The following is a 5,892-nucleotide window of genomic DNA, read 5'->3' as shown; positions in this document are numbered from 1 at the left end:
TAACTGACTGAGCCCCAAAGTGCCCCCCAAATTCTTTTAGTTGCATTATCATTTATAAAAAACACATGGGAGAGAAATAAAAATTGGTCTCTGATCTTAGCTCTGTCTCTCCCTTTCCCCTCTATGTTTGGACGTGTATTCCCCTTCAGTATTAGTCACTTAGTCCATCAGCTCATCTATATCCATAACTCCACCACAGAGTATGTGGCCTCTCAGACAAACCAGAACAGTGCTCCACCCTGAGTGCCAGTCTATGGGAGATGTCTAGTTCACATAGCTGTACTCATGGTGTGATTTGGCTATATACTCCAGATTGCCCGTCTCTGAGACCTGCTGATTCTGTCAATGCTTCCAAATTCTTTTCTGGGCTTAGACATCTGTGCTTCTCCACCATCCCCTAAGGTCTGTTACTTCTAATAGAGATTTTCACCAGGGCTGAAGTTTCAATCTCATGGTGACCTCAAAGGTGGCCTCAAAGGCTTCAAAGCCCTCTTCTTACCATGTGTGACCAAGGATTCTAGAGTCTGAGGAGGAAGAAAAAGGAACCGATATTTGTGGGTGACCTACTATGTTCCAGGAATGGACCTAGGCTCTTTACATGGATTTCACTCAAAACAAGAAAATGAGTTATGATTATTAATCCCACTTCCCAGATGAAGAACTCAGGACTCAAAGAAAAAAATGAAAGTTTGCATAATTTTACTACTAAAAAGTCAACTGAAAGACAGGGGTCCACTTTTGGCTCTGCCACTGGGTAACTCTGGTCAATTCACCTAACTTCTTCAGCCCTCAAAAGCCACATCTGTAAAATATTGACATCATATTGGGCTGATATCTTGGAGGATTATACGTCTCAAAATTTCTAAAACTATTATAGAAAAAACGAATTCTCTGCTTAAAAGACATTGTCTGCCCTCCTGACAATGCAGAGCCTGTGTGGGATTCCCTCTCTCTCCCTTCCACTCTGTCCCTTGCTCACTTGTGCTCTCTCTTTAAAAAATAAATAAATAAACTTTTTAAAAAGTTAGACCAAAAAAGGGAATATTCTTCACTTAAAAATAAACCCAAATTTTATTTGTCTTTAATAAGTTGTGGTTTCCCTTAAGGGGGAAAAGCAAGCATTTAATTCCTGTGGGAGCCCATTCTGATGTAACTAACTCCTGGGTTTTATTTACAATCCTGCCAGACTTTACCCAAATTCCTTTCTTTAAGGGGTGCACTTCCTGGACAAGAGTTTCATGTTCAACAGACACTTTGAACTTTGATGTGGTCAAGGAGAGAATTTGAGTCACTGAGATCTAGGAAATCCACTTTGTAAACCACACTATTTCTGCTAGGGTATGCAATGTTGACCGGCAATGTCTGAGCAAGTTAACTGAAGAGAAAATAATTTCCCACATTACTAAGGTTGCTTAAACTATGTGATGTTCTCTTTTGAAAGATCAGCATTATGAAAAGTAAAAATTACCCACTTAAATATTATTCATTCAAATGGGGAAAGTTGGAATGCATAAAATAAAAAGAACTAGCAAAATTCAACCAGATGTTCTACCATGGGTGATTTCATTCTTTTTTTTAGTCCCAAGTCCCTAAAACAATGAAGGAGGAAATAAATGTTCTAAGTTTTAGAATGTTTCCTTTAAATTTTCATTTAGCTCTTAAACTCTTAAACTCTATCCTATATAAATTCAGAAAAAAAAGGAGGATTCTTGCCAGTCTGAGGACTATCTTTCTTCTGGAATGTCAATTCTCCCAAACTGTTCAGAATTCAATGTGAAGCAAATATTTGGTCAGTAAGGGGCTTTCTTTGAAAGGGAAACACTACAGAGGTAGTGCTTTGTTGTGTCCTAAAATATTTGAAATCTCAAGTTAACTTAAGACTTACTTCTGATTCAGAAATAATTATACATTATATTCCGGTATATGATTTTGGCTTTTCAAACTCTATTGGTTCACAAACCTACCCAGAAAAACAAGACTGAGCAAACAGAAAAAAAACAACATTTCCATTCCATGGCCTTTGTTGGCACCAGCTCTTCCAACATGTAAATGTAAAACACACATCATTGGACATGAAAAAAATTAGTCAGAAGTACTCTATTGTAGAAATAAGTAAATAGATTTAAAAACAGCTGTTACTGCTGTGCGGAGGCTAAATATTTGATTACATGACACAGAAAATAATAATGAGCAGATAGAATTCTTTCACAAAATGGCTAGGAGCAAGATAGGGTGCTTTCAAATATTTTCTTTCCACCAAAGAAAAGAACAGAAATACTCCCTGGTCAATACTTGAGTGTAAAGACAGATACGAGCAGTTTTTGATTGGAGAAAAGTTTTAGTGGAATGATATTTACTCACCCAATAATATCTTGGAAATCAGATTTAATTAATTTGTTTATTTTTTGGTATTTTAGGAACTAAAAGCTATAAAAAGTAGCCATTTTGCATGAATGAGCTCAAAAGACCAACTTTAAAGAAAGCGTTAGAAGAGTGGAAAGGGTAACCCCACCTATAGGGGATGAAGTTCAAATGAGCTTCCAGTGATGTGTGAGAATAGAGTCAGTAAAATGTAGAACAAGATCCATGTTTAAAAGAAAATTGTAAGAGGCAGTAAACTTGACAATTTTACAGCTTGTTTTGTTTTCCTCTAGCAACTAGCAGCAATGTACTTACATTGTAAAAGGTCTGCAGTTGGGCTATTTTCATTGATCAGTCTCAGTACCATCATATTCTCTCCATACTTATTTACTCTACTCATTCTCCAGGAGGCTGATTTCTATGGCATGCACCCACAGCTGCCATCCCCTCCAGCATCTTGTTGGTCTGGCCAGTGGGAGTCACCACCACCTGGAGAGGGTGGAGGAGGATGAGTTCAAGGCATTTATGTATCCTCCCAAGTCTCTCCCTGCTGGATGCCAGGAATTAGCTCCAGCCCCACTGCAGGTCTCAGTGTCTGTCAGGTGGCTCTTTCTATACAGCTATTTTGTCTGCTTTCAGTAAAGCTTCCCCTCCTCTCACTCCTTCTCCCCCTACCCTCCTTAAAGTACAGCAATCCCAAAGTGATACCACATGCCTGGGTGAACTGAAAAAATTAGCTCCATAACAAAAGAGTCTTAAAATGCAGGGGAATTTGATTTATACCACACGTCCATTTAAATAGCCCATTTGGCTGGTGTATAAGGTTAATAGATCTTGGAGACTGAGCTTTATCACAAACTTGATCTGCAGCTGAGGATTAGAAAAAATCAGTACAGTTCCCAGCTGCTAGTGTAGTCATTGACTTAACCTATTTTTTTCTTAATCTAACAAAGATAATCAGAAGTAATTACTTTACAGAGATAAAGGTATATCTTTACCATTTTGTCTCAGGCCTTTTATCATATAGTCCTTTGTAGTCTTTTTTTTAAGTTATTTATTTATTTTTAGAGAGAGAGAGAGAGATGAGCAGGGGAGGTGCAGAGAGAGAGAGAGAGAGAGAGAGAGAGCTCAAGCAGGCTCCACACCAGAAGCACAGAGCCCGAGGTGAGTCTTGAACTCACCAACTGAAAGATCATGACCGGAGCCAAAACCCAAGACTTGGCCACTGAACCAACTGAGCCAGCCAGGTGCCCCAGTCCTTTACAACCTTTATGTGACATTGAAATTATGCTGGCTGGGTCACGTGGGTGCCTTAGTCCATTAAATGTCAGACTTTGGCTCAGGTCATGATCTCACAGTTTATGGGTTCGAGCCTGCATCAGGCTCTGACAGCTCAGAGCCTGGAGCCTGCTTCAGATTCTGTCTCCCTTTCTCTCTGTCCCTCCCCCACTCACACTCTGTCTTTCTCTCTCAAAAGTAAACATTAAAAAAATTTTTTTAAAGAAATTATACTGGCCTGTCATTATATTGATGATGTTTTACTAAAAGTACCCAATTATCAGGAATTAAGAACCCTAGATGCCTTGTAAGACCCTTGCATGTCAGAGCGTGGAAGCTAAACCTGAGAAGTTTCAGAGGCCTGCCACACAGGTGATGTTTCTAAAAGTCCAGTATGTATGAAATGTCAGGATATTCTTAGAAAGTGAGGATAGGTTGTTATGCCTTCTATGACCTAACAGAAAGAAAGGCACAATACTTGGTGCGTTTGTTGGATTTTGAAGTAAAATATACCTGGTTTGAGTTGTCAGTTCTGAGTGGGTTCTACATCAAGAAAGGCTTTGTAACAGGTCCAGTTAAGCTTCTCTCCTGAGTAGTTTTGAGAATTAAATGTAATAATCTGCATAAATCACTGAGTATAATACCTGGCACACAGTAACCCCTCATTAAATGATTGCTTGAAAATAAGTCCCTTAAAGAAATGCATTAGAAGATGGAGGAGTTTGGGGCAGGGTAAGAAGTCAGTATAGCTCACAAGCATAGAATTTTCATAACTCAACTTACCCAGTCCTCTCAGTTTGCTGTATTCTAAGTAGGCTCATCTGCATGTTGCAGTTTTAAGAGTTCTTTCAAATGCCAGATATTTAGCTTTGAATTAAAAAACATGAGTTAGCACAGTCAAGAAACTAATTGGCTGCCACCATGCATACAAAAATCAGTCTCCTAGTACAAATATTTTCATTTAATGTACAAGCTTCCAACCAAATCTCCTCCTACAGTCTTCAACCCAGATGGTTTATTCTACTTCTCTTGTTTTCATGTTATCTAATGGAGTAATGCTTAAATGAAGTACAGAAGACATTTTTGCCAAATTATCGTCATTTATTTTATAAAAGGTTTTGTACATTGTCCCCTTTCTTTCTAGAATTCTTAGGTAGTAAAAAGAACTCGATTATGAGAAAAAACTAGACTATTTAAGAATTCCCCTGTGTTTATTGCAACATTATCTACAATAGCTAACATATGAAAGCGAACTAAGTATCCATTGATAGAGGAATGCAAAAAGAAAATGTGTGGTGTGTGTATGTAGGTGTGTGTATTCCCTGTACATAATGGAATGTTACACAGCCATAAAAAGGAATGAGATCTTGCCATTTGCAGCAACATGAGGGACACAGCAGTTATTATGCTAAGTGAAATAAGTCAGATAGGGAAAGCAAAATACCATATGGTTACACTTATATGTGGAATATAAAAAAAAAACAACAAATTTTNTCTTGAATGCCGAGAACAAACTGAGGGCTGATGGGGGTGGGGGAAGGGCAAAATGGGTAAAGGGGAGTGGGAGGCACAGGCTTCCAGCTACAAAATGAATAATTCACAGAAATGAAAGGTACAGCAGAATATAATCAATGGCCTTATAATAACATTGTATGGTGACAGAGGGTAGCTACACATGTGGTGAGCATAGCAAACAGAGTTGTCAAATTTCTGTGTTGTATACCTGAAACTAATGGAACATTGTGTGTCAACTATACTTAATTAAAAAAAAAAAAAAAACAAATTCCCACTAGCAACAAGAGCCCAGAACAGCACACCGGAAGGCTTACTTTTGAGTCCGTTTGAAACCAGACATGAACTTGATACTGAGCTCTACCTCAGGTTCCAACACAGCCGTGCTCCACATCAATTCTTGATTGAATTAAGGAGTCAGCCTTTCATCCTGTGTGCATACAGGAAAAAGGCTGAGGTGCTCTATCTCTATGCTTCTATGCACAACGTCTGGCAATCTTGATCAAATTTTGATTTAAAAAATAATAAAATCCTTATTAAAGAAAGTAGATCATAATACATAAGTATTATCATAAAATGTTCTTGGAAGACAAATAGTGTTAATGAGTGACACATAACATGTGATGTATTCAAGGTCAAAGTGCAAAAAAGTTTTGTTGGTTTTGAGATTTGCATTTATTTTTAAAGAAGAGGAAGATTAAACAATACAATGGTATTAGAGTTAGTTTCTTCTTACTGATA

General features: G+C 38.0%; 1 long non-coding RNA gene across 1 annotated transcript; it reads right to left on the bottom strand.

Annotated features, from left to right (window-relative positions):
* Window positions 1-2,695: 2,695 nt before the first annotated feature.
* LOC144224153 (uncharacterized) lies at window positions 2,696-5,547 on the bottom strand. Its single transcript, XR_013332959.1, has 3 exons — window positions 5,469-5,547; window positions 4,423-4,506; window positions 2,696-2,850 (listed from the first exon to the last, which is right to left on the bottom strand). It is a non-coding gene; the product is annotated as an uncharacterized LOC144224153 (long non-coding RNA).
* Window positions 5,548-5,892: the final 345 nt, after the last annotated feature.

Source organism: Crocuta crocuta, unplaced genomic scaffold (genome assembly GCF_008692635.1).
Source record: "Crocuta crocuta isolate KB4526 unplaced genomic scaffold, BGI_CrCroc_1.0 scaffold52, whole genome shotgun sequence".
Lineage (NCBI taxonomy): Eukaryota > Metazoa > Chordata > Mammalia > Carnivora > Hyaenidae > Crocuta > Crocuta crocuta.
The sequence above is the reverse complement of the archived record's forward strand: the minus strand, read 5'-3'. Positions and strand labels throughout refer to the sequence as shown.